A 22,334-nucleotide genomic window follows, 5' to 3' on the forward strand; every position below is an offset into this window, starting at 1 on the left:
CGATTTTAATATCGGCATCGTTCCATTAGAGAAAGGTGCGAATCTCGATCGAACAATTCGGTGACCCGATTTTACTCCTTCGAGATCTTGATTTTTGATCCTGCTTTTTGCAATATCAACGGTGAATGATGTGAAAGAATTGAAAATTTAACAATTTTAAGAGAGATGATTTTAAACATTCCAAGAGAATTTTTTTGTATCATCATGTTGAGTGATGGAGAAGAGAAAGAAAGGCAACGAATATTCTGATAATCAGAAAAGATAATTTTTTTTTCGATCGAGACGGATGAACAGAGCAGAGTATTTAAAGAAGACGACTCGAAGAGGACTTTCGAATATCGAGGCTCTCGCGCGACTGTGAAGATGCAAAGTTTTGCAAAGCATCGTTGTACATTGGTGACGGGAAACGCGACATCTATCCAAAAGCCAATATTATCAATAACGGTAGAGTGCTTTCCACTTTGAAATTGCAAGAATAATTTACCATATATATATATGTATATATACGTGTGTGTGTATATACGTGAAAATAAGAACGAAATGTTACACAAAGTTAAAAGCGCTTTGTTATAAATTTATATCGGGGGAGGGAAGGGTTATTATATCGGCTGAAAATGCTCGTGTATTTTGCAGGATATTTTGTATTAGAGATTAAACATAAACATCTCTTCGTTTCGAAAATGGGGAATTAAAACATTTTAATCGATCGTCAGAAATTGGAAAATATCATTTACGGTATTTAAGGTACTTATTACAGTGTGATACGTTTAGTTTATTGCGCGATATTGTTTAATTTATTATAATTCTGTTTATATAATACTGCATTAAAAGACAATTAAATAGGAAATTATAGTGGTTCATTTGCATTGTTCGTAACGAAAATGTGGGTTAATTTTCTAGAAAGCTTTACGCGATTACTTTTTTGAATTAAAAAAAAAAAAAAATCGTCGTATGGATTTCTGCCTTTTGCGAATAAAGTAAAAATAATCGACCCCTCGTATTTTCTAATATCAAATCTGTTGTCGTATATTTAAACTGCGTTCAATATTTGCCTATTACTTTGCAATAAAGTGTTTATAAATAAATTTCACGTGACATTTTTTTTTCTTTTTTTTCCGTATTTTCATTTACAGAATACGCAATTTTAATTTTCTTACGCGACACCAAAAAAGAGAAACAATCTAAAAATTTATAGATTTTACAAATTTTACAAATCTGGATTAAACTGGACAAAAAAAATTGTACGAATCTGTAGCTTATCGAGTCATTAATGTTATTAACAACTGGTAAACCAGTGCAAGAGGAGTTGGAAACGGCGACCTTGCTTTTTAACTCTACACATACTATTCCATTCCTTTCCTGTGTGAACAATGTGTGGAGGATGATCAATAAAGCAGAAAGAAAGAAACTTGATATGCAGGGAAAAATAAACACGTTCATTTTGTCGTGAAATCAAACTAATCATTAATCATCGAATTTAATCACGAGTCAATCAACGGATTCTTACAATAACGTAAATTCCACACACGTGTATATATATATATATTTAAAAATTATAAATAAAGAAACGCAAACCCTTTGTGTATATCTTTTCATATCGCGCAGAAATCATCAAAATCTCCAATCGATCGCACAGATAGAAAAAAATTTTAATGTCGAAACATTAAAATTGACGATTAAACGAATTTGATCGAAAATCTCTACATGAATCGGGATGTAAAAAGAAGTGAACCGAAAATCGAGCGCGCGCAGTGTGTATAGATTGAAGAGACACGAGTATACGATACACGTTGAATGCCGGTGCGAAGATCGATCGTGCCAGAAAGAACTTGGCCTTTCCAGTCTCCAGAGAATCGCCGCCGTGGGACTTGACGCCACGTCACAACCCCTCGCGCGCACGTGTACGTGTGTGTGTGCGTGCGTGCGCACACAACGGGGTGAATTTACCAGAGAGAGAGGGGTCGAGGCTCAAGGGTTGCAAGGGTAACCTACTGTCGTGCACGGTTCACCAGGGACGCGCTCGACAAATTTCTCGTCCCATTCGAGCTCTCTGATTCATCTAGATCGCGAACGATACGCGTTATTATTCCTCTCCTCTCCTCTGTTTCGAATCGAGAGAATTTTGTACAAAATGTTAATCGTTCGTTAAATATTTTATTTTATTTTCGTGGAAATTTTAGACGCGTTAGATTCGAATGAATAGGAATTAATTTCTCTGAAGATTTTAATTCTTTTCCTTGATTTGATCTTGGACCCTCGACTCGAAGGCGTGTCACGAATATATCTTGTTTAATTGTAGCAAGAGGTGGATTAGAGACTAGAGCGTTGTAAAGGTTAACACACGCTCTATAATTAACTAGAGCTTTTTTTAATTCGTGCCGTGGATATATATCGATCGTGGACCGATGCCGTGTATTAAAAATTGTCAAGTTACGAGTAGTTTATTTATAAATAAAGCGAGCGAAGGTTTAATAATAAAAGACGTATCATTGGCGATAGGTTGAAGCTTAATTTATAGTCATCGTGATATTTTTTTTCCTTTAATTTTATCCAAGGGAAACGATGATAATCCACGACGTTTCTTTATAAAGAATTATAAAATCTAATCGGTCGGAGAGAATATCGAATCGTAAATAAATATCGTTAAAGGAAAGAATCGAAGGAGACGGTTGATAACGTGTGTTTCCCGTAGACGAATCATTCTCATTTACGGAATTATATGTATAGATCAGAAACGAGAACGTGAGAAGCCATTGTATTACTTGTGTAATAAAACATCGTCACGTTACGAAATTATATTTTTGAACTTAACTTTTAACATTAATAGAAATCACTGTTCGTTCTTTCAAGAAAGAAAGAAAAAGATATTATAAAACATTTCGTAGGGAATAAAAGTCTTGAGAATTAATTTCGAGTCAACAAATCCGAACAAATCAAAGGCGAAGAAGTTGACGCGAGGATTTTGGGGGGATAAACGGTGTTTCTTGCGACGTTGCGAGCAAAAGGGACAAACCGGGAAACTCGTTGACGGATGAAGCTCGCATAAAACAGAATCGAAACGCGGCAATTTAGCCGGGGACGTAATTTCACGTGAGGCACGTACGCGCGCGGTATACCCGGCGTGCAATAATCCGAAACCGGCTCGCGCACCAGTTCTCTCTCATTCAAGACGTGCCGGCCACGTTCGAACTAATTAATTCGTCGCACGCCGCGCACAAGCCACCGCCTCGTTCCGCAATTTTTTCCTCTTTTCCTCGTGACAGATCTCCCGATACGGGGGAGGGGAGAGGGGGCCCAATCTCGTTCGACGAAAAACTTTGAGCTCGCATAATTTCCTTTCCTTTCTGCGATGGAAAGATATTTTTGTTTGCGATCTCCTCGCAATTTTTTGGATCTTCGTGAATTCATAATTCGAAAAGGAAGGTTTCTTTTGTTTTTCTCGAATTCTTTCGAATCTTTTCGGAAAATTTCTTCCGCTACGAGATGGCGACTTGCTCGAAGGAGATCGCGTAGGAATTTTTTGGGGAAAATTTTTACCCGAAGGCCGGGGGAAAAGTAAGCGCGAGATGGATGGTCGTCGCGGGATTTTCGCGGGAGTTGCGCTCGTTATCGGGTCGTGGGAGTTAATAGGTTTAGTTGGGGCGGCTAATGGGCGTCCCGGCACGCCGGCAGGAATCAGCTGACCGGCCAGCTGGCCCCGTGGAACCGTCGAGGTTGAGAGCCGTTTGCCGCACGGCTCTCAGATTGGGTTAGCGAAGGGCGCAGCAGTTGAGAGCGGAGGGTGGCCGCCTGGGGTGAGTCTGCTCTGCCGGGGGGGAGGGAGGAAGAGGGTGTTATTAGGGGCTGCTCATGGGGTGGCACTGCGATCAATGCTGGGGGAGTCGTGCCAGCAGCCCCCCTTTCGAACTTCTATATATAGAAGAATGACGCGGGTATATATATATATATATATATATATATATATATGTGTGTGTATAAATGCGTGTACACGCACACGCCACGTCTCTTACCGCCGATGGACATCCAAATATTCCTGTCTCGCGAGTTTCCAACCGATTTATCGGGAGACAGGTTGCTACGAGTTGGAATATTGTTCGAATCGAGGCGGAGAGGGTAAGTGGAGTTTACGTGTACGCGCGTAATTATATTATCTTTTTTCTAATTTTTTTCTTTCCTCTTTTTTAGGAAATGTGATGAGAGACGACGATTGGATACGTTTCGAAATGATGTTACGATATCTCGTTTCTTTCTTCTTTCTTTTTTGTCAATCGATTAATTATTACATTTCCGAGATATTATTATACGATGTTTGGTTAAGACGAATTTTTATCGATTCTTCTTCTAATTTACGTTTATAATTATTATTATTATTATTATTATTAGGAAAAAGTATCGGTATATATCAAGCATTTGTTTATCGTACGTTTCATTTCCACGTGATATCGAGTTTCTCGTAGTCATACGATAGTACTGTTAAATTGTACCCGAAATTCGATACACTTGAGTTTATTATTTAATAAATACGTAATGTGACATTATATTATAACGTAAATAATAATTTTCCTCGATATCGTACGTAATAATAATAATTATAAAAGTAAAATATAGAAGGAGAGGAGAGGAGAAAATTTTCGAAGCGTCGAAACTTAGAAGACGAAAGAAGGTGCGCGAATGCGAACGTACGTGTCCAACAATCTCTCGTGAGAGATTTTCTTGGGATGGGAGGAGGCCGCCACATCTGAGGAGCACATGTTATATTTATGAATATAAACTTGACGGCCCGGATTGAGATTTTTCGCGCCGCATCATCGATCTTGGCCGATGATGCTCCAGATATTTCATAGCGCTTCTTCTTCTTCTTCCTTTCTTCCATTTTAATCTTTCAAATTGCTCGTGCATTATATTATCCACCGTTTGAAATTAATAAGTTTTAAACCTTGCGAAAGGAAAATTTTTCATTCGTTCGAAACGTTTATTCCATTTTTTTATTCTTTGTTTAAAACAAGAGAGAGAGAGGAAGTATCGATTTTACACAAGTAAAAGGAAGTAAGGAAACGATCGTTTCTCGATATTACAATTTTAATACACGGAATAAATACGGCATAAATAATGACCTAGTAATTTTCCAAATTTCCTCACTGACGTTTCAATTATCTCGGTTAATTGCACGAACCGCTCAAAAGTCAAAATTTATAATCACTTTTTAACTCTATTTTGATGAAACTAAATAATTATAATCTCCAATAGAATACTCGTCACATTTCCCGCGCAGAAGAGAATCCTTTGATAATTTATATAAACTCGACCGTACAATTCCTCGACCGATCTGTGTTAAGATCAGTAAATCAGCGATCACGAGATTCTTAATCAGAATATTGTTGGTTGGCGTGCGAAAGAAAATGAAAATTATTATGATTAATTAATCGTGGCAGGTGTGTCTCGATCGAGGAAATCGGTATCTCGAAGCGTTAAAATTGCCGAGTTTTACGGGGGCTTTTGTCCCTTTGAAACGCCGATCGTTTCAAATAGATTGACCAAAGCACGGGAAGCAAGAAATGTCTCTATAAAAAGAGCGGTAGAAAGATCGTTACTTTGGAATTTATTGGCTCGTAGCTTTTATCGAAGGCGCGGGAAGGGGTGGCCACGCGCGCAAGAAAGGGGTGGAAATGGTGGTTTCCAAAGCCGCGAAATATCGCGTGCCTCGCGCTTAATCGCGGCAAATTGAACCGTCAATTCGATTCAAATTGATTTCTACGCGTACAAAAATCGTCAATTGCCTCCACCCGATTTTTCTTTTTTCCTTCGACATTTTTATTATTCGTAAAAAAAATACCGACTCTATCCGATTATTTAAACAACAGCCGAGGTTTCCAGTCCTTTTCCTAATTTTTCCAAAATTATCTTCGAATTTATAACACGCGCGAATATATATTATTCTACCATCTAAACAAATAGATGGTATTCTATCTATGGAAACGAGAGTATCAAGATGCGCACAAGATGCACGATAAACAGCGTTGAAGAAGAAAAACACAGAATTATTGAAATAAAAAATAAAATAAAAATATTCATTCTCTTTGAAAAATCGAATCTTCCTCCCACGAATTAATACAAGAGTCTCCATTACTCGAGAAAATTCGAAATATATTTTGAAATTCTCTTCTCTTAAAGATATAGAGAAGACTCCTTCTACGAATCGAACGAGAAAAAATTATATATAAAAAAAAAAAGAAAATGACGAAGAGAATTAGAAGAATTTGATCGCACGAACTTGATCGTTCGGGATTACGGATTCGCGTAAATGTATCACGCATATTTTCCACGGAATTGGAACGGAGAGGAAAAAAGCAAGGCACAGCTTATCAAAGGTACACAGTTACGTAACGTCTAAGCCTGATAAGGAGGTTGATACAGGTATTTATCGAGCCCAGATGTGAGCCGAGTAATCGTGCCGAGTAATTGAAACTACAATTTCATTGAACGATCCGAACAAAAGGAAAGGTGTGTCTGTGTGCGTGTTGTAGATCCCGTACGGATAATCGACTTTCTCGATCCCGCTCACGATACGTGTCTCTGTCTTCGAGTCACGGTGAACCGTGGGTTCGAAAATGCGACCCGACATTTCTCGAATATTTGTTTCTATGAAATATGTTGGGAAATATGTTGGAGCAGCCTTGGGAACCTGAGTGTCGCTAGGTGGAAAGATAACTGAGCAAATTGCAGAACAAATTATAGATAAAATTTTATATATCTGCGAGTTTTAGACGTTATTAACTTTTGGCAATACATATATATATATATATATCTTTAAAAAAAGAAGCGTGCTCCTCGAACGATATGAAATTTTCCAATTTTCCAATCCTTTTAGTCTCGATAATAAAAAAATTCGATACAAATACGATAAATTTCCTTTTCGAAGAATATTTTTATATAATATCAAAGGGGAGAGGAGAGTTCGATATTAATAAATCTCTGGAAAATCGGTTGCTAAAGCAGTGTTCGCAGAAGAAAGAAGGCTTGTAAACGAAGAATTAACAAACGTCTCATTTTTCTTCTCGCACTTTCCCTCAATTAGAAACTCGTATCGAAATGAAGTAGAGGCTCGCCGCGTTCATCCATCTACTGTCACGCGGCAATCGCATCACCATCGATTTATCGCCGCAATATATATACTTTATTATCGTTCGAATATCGTTCGCGTCCTGCTTCCCATCCTTCCTTTCTCTGCTTCGTAAGCGACACATATCGAGGCCCACCGATCGCCTCCCCCTCGATACAGACGGCAATTGAATATCCCCCCTCCCTCCCCTATTGGTGGACCTTGATCAAGATTCTCGCGGCCGTAGAAGAAGAAGAAGAGGAGGAGGAGGAAGAAGTTGGTGGCACGTTCACGAAGTTCAATCGTGGGAACGGAAAGCGACCCGGCTTGTTAAGCGGACCGGAGAAAACCGCGTTGGCCGATGTGTGCCAACCATAAAAGAGCAATAATCAGCGAGCCACGCCGGTTCAGGTCGAACTCGGCCAGTGGCCATTGCTGGAAAAGTGAACGGTGGTGCGCCTCTCTGATGACGAAACACCAAGTTCCAACTTGGATTATTTCTCATTCTCTCTTCCTTTTCTCTCCTTAAGAGAGAAGAGAAAAATTGTTAATCGAATTGTTATTAATCTTCATAATACTTCATACTTTGGATTTAATATCAACCTCTTCCTTTTATCCTCATAATTAATTAACGAAGAAGATATGTGTGTAAGCACGTTAGTTAATAGATAAGAGGATTTTCTTTCTTTTTTCTTTTAATTTCGTCTATATTAATTTAAGAAAAATAAATACGAGAGAAGAAGTGAAATTCTTGTAAAGTAAAGAAGGGAGAAAATATTATAGGTCGATGAGGAAATGAAGCAACGTCCAAAAAAAACAAAACGATTTCAAGACTTCGCTCTTGAAGAGTGTTCCGTTCAAGGATGAAATAAAAATATAATATCCCTGGTTCGTTATCGAGAAATAAAATTTCCAAAATTCGGTCGAAAACACGGGAACGGAGATCCGAGAAAGCAGGGGAAGCAGATTTATTTACTCGCGCGGGATACGCGCGGAGGAGTGTGCGCGCGCCGGTCTCGTGGAGCCGGCATGTGGCGTTTCACCGTTCTCTATGACGAAATCGCCGCCAGGCCAGGCGAAACCGGGCGTCGAGAATAGAAAGAAAAAGATTCTCATTTCTCTATCGACGGTTAACGAACAAACGCTTTGCCCGCTTTGCATCAGAATCGGTAAGCAAGCGAGCGCCGCTGCTTTCACGCCGCGGCTCGCACGAAATCGGCGGACGGAGGAACAACAGGCCGATGGAATAAAAGGGCGCTTGTTCCTCGCCTTTCTTTTTTCGCCGTGGCGAGATTTATTATTAGGCGTTTCGTCACTGTGACGCAAGGACGATGCTCGGATATACGACCGGAGACGATACGTCGAATCGAATATTTTATCATCCGGAGATTGTTTTCTTTTTCCTTTTTTTTTTTTCGTTTAAAGAATCAGTGAAATTTTTTTTTTTTTAAATACGAAGGATATTTTTATGAAACGCGATGATCGATAACGGTGGCCTGTGAAAATATTTGAATTTCTTTCTCTTTTTTTTTTTCCATTTTTGATAAAATGTCAATGAACAATTTTTGATTTGTGAGTGTGAGGAGTATAATGGATTACACGGAGGGGGGAAATTTTTTTTTTTATATCGATGATATTTCATGAAACGATGATTATCGATATATATATATATATATATATATATATGTACAATGGCTCGCGAAGGTATTTGATTTTTATTTTTCATAAAATTTTGCCAATGTGTAGGAAATAATAGGTTGATACATGAAAAATCAATGCGGAAATTTATTCTTTTTTTTTTTTTTTTAAATATAACTTTGTTAATGGAGAAAAATTTTAAATTAAAGAAATGTTGGAAATTTATTACTCGTTGTAAAAAAAAAATATATATATATAAATAAACTCCTCCAGGCAAAATTGTATTCGAAGCGTGAAAAGATTCTTCGAGAAAAAATCTTGGGGGAGGAGGGAGGGTAGGAGGGAGGGAAAAAAAAAAGAGAAGAAATATCTCAATAATAGTAATTACAGAAATATTCCGAAGAACGGAGTTGAAAAAATGGAAAATAAGAAAAAGATAAAAAAAATTAATATTCCATTGTGTTTTTAAATTAATAATCCGCATCAACGCGTGTAATTACGTATCATTTCAATAGATGTGATAAAAAAAAAATTCATTCGCATTTTCTCAAGATGCGTTTCAAAATAAAAATACGACGAACCAACGAGTCTAATTTTAACGAAATTCAAATAAGAAAAAAGAAAAAATCACGATACAGATAATAATAATAATAATTTTGATTTTCTTCCCAGAAAAGGATTAGAAGAAGAAGAAGAAATAACAAGATGAGAAAAAGAAAAAGAAAGTTATAATTATGGAAAGAAATAGAAATTATTGTTCTCCGTTCAAAACGGAGATATATTATCATGGTAAACAACAATAAACAATAATAAATAACAATAACCACATTAAAAAATTGCGACATGTTGCATAAGAATCTCCAACACGACTGCGCAAAATCTGAATCTGAACTCGTGTAATCGTTAATCGTAAAATTGGTACGGAAAAAAAAAAATGCTTAAGTAACAGATATAAATAGAATAAAGAAAATAATTAATTTCATTATTATTATAACGTAATTAATATAAATAGCATCTATATTGACATTTTATAAGAGGATATATAATCTTTCGTTACTTCCATTATTATTTCTTTTTTTTTACATGCATCCTCCTCCCATCAAAATATATTGAAACTATAAATTCGATACTTTATAACGTGAAACAAAACATAAAATAAATACATCGATAATTTTATCGAAAAATGATCGATGTTGAAAATATAAAAGATAGGATCTTAGGAAAAAATATTGAAAAAAAAAGAAAAATAGACTGAATCATTGCAAGATTCATTTTCTTCACAACAATTCGAAATCGAATACGAACGAAATTGTTTCGAATCGAGCAATCGAGAAAAGAGACAGATGAGATAAAGATACGGAAAATTGCGTTTACACTAAACTAAACTAAAAATGGACCAAAAACTGCGAATCGTTTGGTCAACCGATTTGTTCCGCTCGGCCTCTGACCCCTTAATGATTACGGGATATCAATTAACGGTGCATGTCCCCCGTTAATGAGAGTCCAAAAGGCGAGTCACGCAAAACTGATAATAATTAACACCGATAACGAAAAGATGAAGCGGTCGAAAACTGCACACACACATATACTGTCGAGATTATAAATTTTTTCTATAATAATCGTCGATATTATTCCGTGGAGATGTACACGGATAGCTGTTTCAATCTCCATCAAAAGATCGTCCAACCTGAAGAACGGAACATTACAAAACGATGACACATCTGTTCCAGCCAAATTGCCGTGGGATTACTGGACTTGAAGATGTTACACGAACCTGAAGAACCGGTTTCAAAGCGTACTAAGGACGGAAAAGAGAGAGAGAGAGAGAGAGGGGAGGGAGAAAAAATGAAGGAAAGAAAAAGAGAGAAAGAAAACTCGTGGGTCCAGCGTCGATCATTTACCCTCCTTCGTGTCATCCAACTCCACGTTTTCTGATTCTTTACCGTTTCCTCTATTACCTCCTTGGACCTTCGTTCTACGCGCTTTCAAACGCTCGTTACATCCTTAACGCATCGAGAATTTCCGTCTCGTCTCGACACGTGTTTTTTCCTACAATTTGCAGATACTAGTAGTTTTCTTCTTTCGCTTCCCCCCTCTTCGTTATTACTTTTGTCTCTGAAGAGGAGAGAGAGAGAGAGAGAGAGAAAGAGCAAAGTACTTGCACGGCTGCGCGAGATCCCGGGTGACGGTGTTCCAAGCTAAACAGCTATCTGTTGAGTCGAGAAAGATGAGTTATCTCGTCACTCGTGCGATCTTTTGCAACTGGAATGACGCCAAACTTTAATAGTTACACTCGTTCGAACGGCATTATACCGAACCTCGTTTGTTTTTGATCTATGCAAGATTCCTCCTCTTCCTCCTCCTCCTTCTTCTCCATTGACGAGATACGAGATTTGTTGTGACAGAGGATATCTTCTCTTTGGTGATTGATATCTTTTCCAAGAGAAACGTGAAGAAGGAGAAAAAAGAATCAAATATCTCTCCCTCGATTTGAGGAGCGTGAAATAAAAATCTGGCGAATGAAGAAATATTCCTCGCAAGAGGAAGATGTGTACAATAATTATTTCATGGAATAATTCGCATAATTGGAGAGGGAAGGCGGGAAGAAAGAAAAATTGGGGGCGGAAGCGGGCTATGATTATGCGCTGTGTTGAGACGATTTACACGGAAATGACGACACGATAAATCCGTAGTGTCACGGTCTATCATTGTCACGCTTTATACCACACCCTGCCCGGGGGTGGGTTGGGGGTTTATTCTCTCCTCCGTGATTTAGAGGGATCGATCCACCCGCTCGAAAATTCTGCTGCGTTCCCCCCAATTTCTGTTTTCCGCCTGGATCACGACGACGAGACTGGCGAGGTGAATATTATTCGAGATTTCGTGCATACCGAAGATGTTGCGTGAATACCGATAATTGGAATTCGAAAATCCTGTGCGAATAAGAACGAATTCCGCTTGAATAAAAATTACTTTTACTTTTTCGTCATGAACGGTGTCCTCTTCGAGAGAGAGTTGAATTATTTCCAATTATTCCATCGATATTTCGATGAAATATTTGATCGATCTGTAAAACGCATCCCTGCGATTTATCCACGAAGAAGGAGAAAGAAGGAGAAAAGATGTCGAGCAAATGCGCACACGTATAGAACGCGAAGCGCGTTGTTCGTACACCGCGTGGGAGGTCGCTAATTTATTGCGCATTAACGTCACTTATATCTAACCACGCACAAGACAGCTCGTGCTGATCCAACTCGTATTGTCGCGCACCGTGTCATCGCTCAACTTTCCATCTCTCGGAACAGACGCGCACCAAGTTTTCCCAAAACACGCGTGAAATTAAGGAAATAGTTTAACGATCCTTATTATTCTTGGATCTCTTGCCAGAGAAAGCATACTTATTTTTTTTAACGTTAAATCTACGAGATGTTGGTATATATATATATTCGTTTCGTGTTTGATTCTGAGAGATAGAAAAATATCGATTCGAGTCCCCGTTGAACGAAGCGAGACGGCAATAGGACGCAACGGCGGTGCAACGGAGACAGACAAATACCGCTCCTCTATCTTTCTCTTCATAAGTCTAATGTAAATTCCAATCGCTTTACTTTTCAGTATTATTCGAGATTCGGCAATATTATCTTAGAAATATGTTAATATAAAAGAAGAAAGGGATTAAAAATATAAAAAATAATCGAATCGTTGCGAAATCGATAATTGGTAAAAATACTTTTTTTCGCTATATCGCGAAATTCCTCGATCGAAATGTTTCAAAACGGTTTATAAATATAGAAAAAGGCCTGGTAGAAAACCAAAATTCGGTTTCAAAAGTTAATCTTGCCTGTGTATAACGTTTAATCCCGCCTTAACGAGGAATCGCGATAATTACGCGTATATCGGAGAGGGGGGAGGAGATCGTCGAACGAATTTTGAAAACAAATGGAGCGCGGGGAGTGCAACGACACGCGACGAGGAATCCTCCTCCCCCCTCTCTCTCTCTCTCGCTCGCTCGTCCTTAATTGGGTTCGTGCCACTGTGTTAATAAATGCGGCCAGGCAAGTGCATTCTGCGCATTGCGAAGTCCGGCCACGCGTATACCCCAGGCCCTTATAAAGGCTCAATCAGCCTGATCCCGATTGAGTCATTAATTGCCTTAAAGAGGGCAAGGCCTTGTCTACGCTGCCTCAAATGCAAAGCCGCGAGAGCGGATTTCATTCAAGAAACCGGACGAATTTCCTCCTCGAGCGTTCATTAGAATTCTCGACTTTGCTTCCAGAGATGCAACTCTTCTCCTTCTTTTTCTCTTTCGTCCGTGTTTCAGAGGTTGTTTCTTCTTTTTTTAAATAAATAAGATAACCAAGATTCGTGATCCTTTGTTCGAGACTTCTTTTTTTTTTTGAATCCTTCCATTGTTGTCGACGAATTTCAATCGATACAAGTGAAATTATTTATACGAGTTGGAAGAATCCAAGCAGGAAATAAGCTATTCGACAATATCGAAGTAGTAAAGTGATTAGAAGGAGTGTGACAAGAGGCTTGTTCGTCAAATTCTAGTTCCACGCGCCATACCATTTGGTGGAACGAATGACAATGCAAAAGGAAGAAGCGACGCGATGGCGAGGACGCCTATCTCCTCTCCCGTGTGCATTATGAAGAAGGATGCATTTCCTTGCACTTTTACAACAACCGTCTTGGATATTTCAACCGACCATTTCCTCTCCACCGGCCCTTAATGCATCGCCATTTAATAACCCCATAAAACGGGTTGGGAATGAATCATTCTAAAAAGCTCTCGAGAGTGTCTTTTCTCGCGTCTCGGAGTCAGAGGTGATTGGTCTCGTCAATCTTATCACGAGCCTTGATGGAGATGATCGAAAACGGTACCGTTTAGTTCGTTCGAGGGATCAGGCTTTTAGAGAGATTGCAACACTTTTTTCGCCCGTGAAATTCTTCTCGGAATCCCGCCATTAACGTAAAACCGGGCTTCTCTTTTAATAGGAACAATAACTTTCGCTTATCCCTTGAACTATAATCGATTGATTGTTATTATTATTAATATTTCAAGACTATTCTCATACAATTACAATTCTTTCGAAGAATTTATTATTGCCAATTGCATATTCGTCAAATCAAGGAACAAAGCGACGTCTATTAAATTCGTCAGAAACACCTGCCTACCACGAGGGTGACAGCCTTCTCCTCTTGACTCGAGGAGGATACGGTGGCCTAGATACGCGCTAGGAACGATGATTCGAGGGACGAAAAGGGCGTCGTTACACGATCGCACAGCGAAAATGCAACGCCGAGAGGCGCTATACACACACACACACACCAAGTCTCCTCTTCGTTTCATGCATTATGAGAAAGGAAGCACTTCTCTCCGCCAGCATCCCCGAAGCACCCCGGGCGTTTCCATAACTTCGTTCTTGCCTACCTTCGTTTCCACCCCCCTACGTGTTTCTCTTCGTCCAGTTTCCCGCCTTTTTTCCTTTCCTGTCGATCGAAAAAAGGAAAGAAGGGAAAGGTTCGATGATTGATAATAGATTCAGTGGAGAAGGAAAGGAACGCATAGAGAAATACGAATGATAATTTAACTTAATAATAATAACAAGGAGGAATATGAATTCGTATAAACGAAGATTGTTACAAATTATCAATATCTTCGATCATTTTCGTTTTGTTATTCAAAAAGATATCTGCAAAACTTGCATCAGAATCTCGATTATTCAAAGTTTAAATTATAGTCATTGGTCGAATTGAAGCAGATAATCAAAGTGTGTTGAAGTAAAACGTTTAAAAATAATAAAGGATGGATCTTAAGAAAAGGATCATAACGTGATTCGTCGAGGAACTTGTTCGGTCGAAAAGAATGGAAAATCGGGGCACGTTTTCGATGAACGGAAAGGAAGGCAAAGTTGTTGGAACGTTGGTTGGTACAGCGTGATTTCTTCCTGTTGCTTTTACCCCCTTCTCGACAGCCTGTTTCTCTCCCCTTCATCCCCTTTTTGGCACCGTATGCCCGTTTTTATGGCCTGCCTCGAAACTTTGCCCCCTCCCTCCCCTCGTCGCGTTCAATGAAACTCGTGAATCGTTTTTTCGAGGGGGTTCACGTCATTGTCGTCGTTCGATTTCCAGCCAACGTTTTTCGCCGTAGAAAAAAAAAAAACAAGGAAAAAAAAGAAAGAAATAGGCTCTTTGAATTTTTTAAAACATATTATTACGAAGTCGAGAAATATACGTTGCGAAGTTTTCGACTCCCTTTTTTTTTTGTAATAATCGTTGAAGTCATTTCTATTGATTCGTATATATAATTAATAAATCATGGAATCCGTGAAATTCTATTAAATGTATTGCTAGAGTATTAGAGATTATCAAAGAGGTGTGTTGCGTTACGTAATTTTTTAAAAATCCATTGGAATAAGTAGAAAATCAAGTTATATTATTAACACGTATTATTTAACACGTAATGCGAGAGTATACATAACACGTTTTTATATTTCGTGTTTATACAATATAACGAGAGGTGTTAGCAATATTTTAGACGATTCTTGGATTGTTTGGATCCGCAACAACGTTTCGTTCCGATTCATTTGCGTTCCCATATATATATATAAGAATTAATGACGTAACGAGATGTATTTTTACAATTTTAGCCTTTAACGGACTACATACACGTGTCGTAAGCAGATTCCTGACACATTGAAATACTTTTGCGCGATATATATCGTGTCCAGCCTCTAAATAAACTTCGAACGTTATAAAACACGCATCCGTCCACAACCTGACGTGCAAAGAGGGGACGTTCATTCGTCTCTGTGTGCCAAGTCTTCCCTAGCTAGAAAGAAACAATAGCGAGAATTTGAAACCATCGCTCTTCAATTTCCCCTCTGATCCTCGTCCAAATGACTGCCAATCTTTTACTTCTTCTTCTTCTTCTTCTTCTTCTTCGTCTGTTAACCCTAAAATTGGCTGTCAATCACAACATTTCGAGAAAAATTTCTTCTTTATATATATATTATTCTCGACTAAATTTGTTTTTATTTCTTCTTTTTTAAACAACGAATTACGATTCTAATCCAGTCGTTATGACGTATTTCTCACGAAGAAGGCAGTGTTCCAACAAGGCAGTGTTTCATAACAAATTAAAGAAGGTATCTCAAATTTAGAGACAATGTAATCTGATTAAAATTTTTTCCAATTGCAGAATTATTTCGAGTCGTCGATAATTAAACCGATGATCGTTTATATAACTTTGCATAAAATTTTCGAGAAGATTAAAGGAAGAAATAAGTAAACAAATGGAACGAGATATCTTGCGAGTTAATTCAGTGAGTTAATTCTCTTACAAAATTTTTCAAGATAGAAGACTTTTTCAAAAAAATGATACGAAATTTTGAATCGAGTTCAAAACTCGATCCAATAAAACTGGTAAAAATCAAAAGATGAAAGAAACTTCGGGGAAAGAAGCAAACAAAGGAAACTGTCGAAAAACTTTTGCAAACTTTTGCAAAATCCAACTAGCGTTTCATAATAAATTGAACACGTCGCGAAAATATCTCAAATTCGATCGAAATTTTTAGAAACAAGTGTTGCTTGAATGCAACACGATCACAATCTAAAATCTTGAAATTTGAAACGAAGAGAGAAAGAAGATAACAATTTTTTCAGTGAAGATGGGCAAGAGGAAGGAGGGGGAGGATTGGAAATTTCGAAATCGGATTCGTGTTCAAGGCGCAATGCGTGAATTTTTGGATCGCACGCGCGGTTATGCGTTGCGTAAGCACGAGAACACCGCCGCAGGCGTTTACACGCACGTGCGACGACGGAATTAGCCAAGACCTCGTTGTGTACCGACGACGAAGGTTCGTCCGTTGTCCTCCTGACCGAGCCTTCCTCATCCAAACCCTTTCGCACTTTCACTCCTACCTCGAAACGACCAGATCCAAATCCGACTGCCACTTTTCACCGCGTTTCCGTCTCGAGAAACGCGTTGCGGCGGACAATTTTAGAATGCTTGGATCCGATTTTTTGGAAATTTGACGAGTATGTTAAAAGAGGATTTTGTTACCTTAAAAAAAGGATTTCGATTTGATCCGCAAATTGTAGTATATTCGGAATTGTAACGAAGATACGAATATATTTTTATTGCAAAACAGAAACATTCGAAACTCGTGACATTCAATTGGAGTTACCGAAAGTAAGGCTGTGCCAATAATTTTATGACTCACTGTTTGTGACAAAGATGATGCATATATCGAGCGACCTTCGTTCTTTGCTCACCATTTTGTCACTTGAAATAATGAATTTTGCGAGGAAAGAAAAAAAATTAACGAATAAATTAATCCTTCCAAATTACGTATCATCCTACGACGAATCTCTATGTGAAACAATCGAAATATTCTTTCTAAATAATGATACGCCTTGAATTGTCAGGAAGACAGCAAAGTGTAACTCCATGCACCTGCTACACGTGTTCGTAAAAGGCACGTGCCTCTCACCGTATCGCCGTGCTCCATTCCTCGTCTCATGTTTCTTCTTCCCGTCGAGAGTTGTTCTTCTCCGTTTCGTCTTATCGTTGCCTGATCACGCTTCAATTAATCGCAATATGTATCTTAATTATCCCTTGACTTGATGTACGAATATTAATCGGAATAATAAATTTGTGATCGAGAAGAGACTCTTCCTTGTGCAAGGAAGAGGAGGAGAACGGAAGAAGAGATGAAAAAAAGTTTCTTTCTCTGCGCAAATTTATAATCGTAACAGATGAAGTCATACCGATTAAAACGATCGTTGGATCATTGTCACATCATATTCTTTCGTATAAATTATTCCACGAGTATATCTCGAACAATCACAGCTTCAAAGACACTTTTTTTTTAATTAGAAGGGGAAAAATTCGCAATATTATTATTCAACACTTCCAAAATTTCTCTGTACTCTCGCGAATCTGTGTAATAAAACAGAGACTGCTTCGATTAAATATACAATATTTCGCACGCATAAATCCATTAAACATTAATAACTGTTCGAATCACGCGTGGTTCAAGTTTCCCTCAAATTTCGATCGAAAATTGGAAAATTGGCGCATTGTTACAGATTGGAGAACAGGTTTTATTATCCGATCGAATCGATTCGGTCGTGACAGAAGTAAATCCAGCCACGTCTTGAAAAACGTGAGATCATCCGTAAGGCCTGGTTTACATTATCCGCGGGTAAGCGTGGCGTGGCAAGCGCATGACAAGCGTGAAGAACCGCGATCCGTTAAGGTGAGACGAGGTGTCGTCTCACTCGGCAAGCCGAGACGGACTCGTCTCTAGCGTTACAATAATCGCGTGGCGCGTGGCTGGTGCATCGCGGGCCACGCGTGCCTCTCTCTCATCTTTACTCTTATCATCCTTCGAGAAATTTAATTCTTTTAATTTCTTACGTATAATATATTTATAAATCTTTGAATCTTTAAATCTAAAATTTGAAGAGGGAGAGGAAGGGCCTTCGTTGCGCAACGAAGATGGAGAATTTTCTCGGTGGACAGGAAGGATACGGGAGGATAATTCGGGACGTGGCAAAGGGCAGTGGCCTTCGATTAATTTATTTCGAACGCACGGAGCCGGTCCAAGGGAGGAAAGTTATGATTTAGCGAGGAATAATCGGTCGGCCAGTCGAGCGGATCTAAAAATAATCCTCGCGCGGTTTGATCTACCGCGGGGCTGGGTTGTGAGCGATGCCAAGATAGGCTACGAGTCCTATCGTTTCGCGGCTCTGCGCGCAGCCCAGCCTGACTGTGATGAATGTATAGAAATTTCGCGGCCTCCCAACCGTCTTGGCTTCGTCCTCCTCTTACTCTACTTTCACGCTCCCTTGGAAACCGATCTCGTTCGTTTCCTCGTAGATACTTTGATATTATTCGAGATTATTTTTCAAAGAAATTGTTGAAATCAATTTTTGGAATAATTGGAACGAGTCTGAAGAAATATTATTTGGATTGGAATATTCCTTGTTTGTTTAAATCCATCAAATTTATCAACTTTAGGCATCTTGTTGTAACCATTTTTCACTAAGATATAAAACACAATAACACAATAATTTTATGCAGATCCTATATTCTTAATCTTCGTGTTACGTTATCGATCGTATAAAAAAAAAAGACACACGTTACATATAATATCTCGTGGTACGAGACGACCTCGAGAAACGGGAAAAATGGGCAATCGATCACATCGATCGCGCGCATCATCGACATGGCGTTCTCACACGGCAACGATGTATATATATATACATACACAGGCACACCGTGGAGCCACCTTGACACTGATACGCGGCTGTGATACGCGGCGAAGAAAGAAAACGAACCAATAATAACACACTCACCCTGAAACGCGCGCGGCCGCTCGAGGCGAACATGCGCCTGCCTGCCTCTTCTTCCTCAGACGTTGCACAGGCCGTGGTACGACATTGACGCAAGACATCGATCGATAAATAGGTTGCGTAATAAACGCGGTCGGAAATCGCGTGGCGCGTTAGTGGTACGATTGTAATTGCGCACCTGTGAAGAACGCGCGGCGAGCGGTTCACAGTTCATTTCACAAAGGAAACTGTGGCGCGTGGAGTCGCGATTACGTGGAATCAGCGGCTGCCTCTCATCGCTCTCGGTTTTCACCGCCGCACGGCCGAGCTGACCAGTCAATAAAATATCAAGCTATATTTCAAACAGCCGCTTAACGGGCCACCGCCGCTTCCGACAGCCTATTGAAAGGATTGAATTTCTTAGAGGCGTAACAACACACGTGGGAAGGTCTTATTAAGTTGCCACCACGCTTGTGTTGCTCGAACGCGATAAATCAAACGCTTTCGCGGTAATTACGGAGACAAGTTGGACACCTTGGACAGGTGTCGATGAAAATGATTATAGGGGGGAGGGGAGCTCTCTTTTCAAAAAAAGCAAATGCAAAGAAATGAAATGACCGGACGGAGGAAGTTGCTCGAAGATTCTTTCGTTCGAGGAGTCTTGATAAAAATTTATACGTGCGTGTAAATAGAATACCAATTAGATTAAACATCGATAAGAATCTGTTTGGATAAGGATAAAATTGGAGGGGAGATCTTACGTCCGCAGCTAGAGCATCGGTTATCGGTAATCGATATATATATATCGCTCTTCCGTGTCCCTCTCTTTGTACATTGTCTCCATTGCAACGAAAGCCACGCACGAAATTGCACGAGGAAGAAGAAGAAGAAGAAGGAAAAGATCGGATATGAATAAAAAATCGAATTTGAAAAAACGTTAGATGATAAGCGATGATAGAACGCGCGTAACGAGTTGGCGAGTTTCGCAAGATAACGATATACAACATTACGAATGCGTGGGTTTATCGTTTGGTGCGCAAAATCCAGCCCGAATCGAATCCGGGCAAAGTTGTTGTCGCCGCGTGTTCCAGCTGATCTCTACACACACACACACACACACACACGAATTTACGCGTTAGAATGGATGCGCATCCACCACGCATCTCGCACGACGAGCAGAAATTCGAGAACGTACGAGACGCATAAATTGAGCGTCCCTCTAATTTTCCTCATGAATATTCCTTCGTTATATCAATTAAAATCGCCGTGACGCCTGAATATTTATCACGGCCACATAAATTTATTAGAAACTGCATAATGAAGCCTGGAAAAACGGCGATCGGCTCTCCCTTCGTCCATTCACCCTCTCCTCCTCTCTTTATTATTGGATGTATTATGAAAAAATTCTTCGTACGTTCCTTCCCTTCTCATTCGAGTCGTATTTTAAAACGATTTCATTTCTTTTTTTTTTCTTTTTCTTTTGTGAGTTGAGCGCTATGAGGGAATCCTGATATCGATCCAGATATCGAGCTTCGTCATATCCAAAAAGAAAATATCTATTTTCGAGAGAATTTTTGCAAAGTTACTGAAATAAAGAATCGTTGGATATATAATCGAGCAAAGGATTGTTCTACGTGTAAAAATGAGTTTAAAAAAGAAACTTATTCCACGTACGACGAAAAGGATTTTTTTTTTTCCATTCAAGAAATAACGTTCGATGTAAATCAAATTTGAATCAATTACGATCGAGAAAAAAGAAGGAAAAAGTAAAATTTCATTACACTTATTACTCTTAATATATAATACATTCCACATCTACTAGAAAATTAAGCAAAATTCATTTATACATTCCGGTAAGTTTTCAATCGCTCCAATTATCCGACTGACAAATTTTATTCGTTTCAGAATCCTCCATATCCGAATTTCATACACCAAGAAACAGAAGAAATTCTCGACAGAAGGGCGAAAAATCTCGCTCCTCTCCACCGTGGCGTGGGAAATCGTTATAAATCAAAACGTTCGAAGGCTCAAGAACCTCGACGATACGAATCGTCGTTGTTTCCATTCCGCTCGAGAAACCCATTGCTCCATCGTTCTCTCTCTCTCTCTCTCTCTCGCTTGCCGCGAGTTCGAAACGAATAGCGCGCGCCTCTCCAACTATTACAAAACAAGGCGTCCGCGAGAAGAAGAAGAAGGAGGAGGAGGAGGAGGAGGAGGAGGAATTGAAAAATAACTGACTAATCTCGAATCTCGGTGTTCAAGAGAGGCGAGATTACGGTCTCTCCTCGCCACGAAAGTAATATGTATACGTGCGAGAAGCATAACTCGGCATCTCTCCCACCAGTGAGCGACACCTAACTCAACCTCGACTAATTACGCAACTGTTCACCTGCACTACCTGTCACAGCTAATAATCTTTTTCTCTTTTTCTTTTTCCTCCTCTCCTCTTCTCTCTTCGAACGAGAGAATTGATATTATTCGCGAGACGAGAGAGTTTTGGAAGGATCGATCGATCGTAGATCGTTAATATAATAAGAACGAGAGAACGCAAAAGTTGGTACGTAAAAATGTCGGTCGAGGCTTATTTATCAAGTTGTGAGCGTATCGAAGTTTGCGTTAGACGAGAGAGAGAGAGGGAGGGAGAGAGAGAGAGATAGAGTAAGACGGTGGTGCGATAGAGATAAGGTGTATCTGTATCTCGCTTCGTCTAATGCAAACTTAAATTGATTAGAAGCGAATGTTTGTGTAAAATTAAATTCTTTTATGAACATGATCGAAAGAAATGGAGCTTAAATAGAGATTTATTTTTTTTTTTTTCGAACTATTATGCTTGGAATATTTTTGCGCTTCTTTTTTTTTCTTTCTTCTACGCGTCATATTTTTGCATAGATGATGCACAAACGATCCGCGAGATTCGTAAAATCATCGTATCGGTCGATCAATAATTTCATTTAGACAATTAAATTTCTCTTTTCCATTGACAAATTTTCTGTTTTGCAGCCTCCTCTTCGAAAAATTAACATCCTCCGTTAGAAAAACGAACGTCTTATCTCGAAAGATGACCGCGATATTGTAACTTTTGATCGATAATTCTCGCCAACCGCTGATGATGACTTGAAAATGAGAAGAAACGCGACTCGTGAACACGTGAAAAAGAAAAAGAATAAATCAATTCTCGCTTTTTCAAAATTCAAATTCAAATTTTAACACGTGGTTAAAAATTAAAGGAACTACGCTAGGAAAAAAATAAAAA

The 22,334-nt window shown here is 39.1% G+C and overlaps 1 protein-coding gene across 8 annotated transcripts in view; it reads right to left on the reverse strand.

Annotated features, from left to right (window-relative positions):
• LOC411238 (LIM domain-binding protein 2) overlaps positions 1–22,334 on the reverse strand; it is a 124,303-nt gene that overhangs the window by 26,619 nt on the left and 75,350 nt on the right. The gene's annotated exons all lie outside the window — the stretch shown is intronic.

The sequence above is a fragment of the Apis mellifera genome, linkage group LG8 (assembly GCF_003254395.2).
Source record: "Apis mellifera strain DH4 linkage group LG8, Amel_HAv3.1, whole genome shotgun sequence".
In the NCBI taxonomy this organism is placed as follows: Eukaryota; Metazoa; Arthropoda; class Insecta; order Hymenoptera; family Apidae; genus Apis; species Apis mellifera.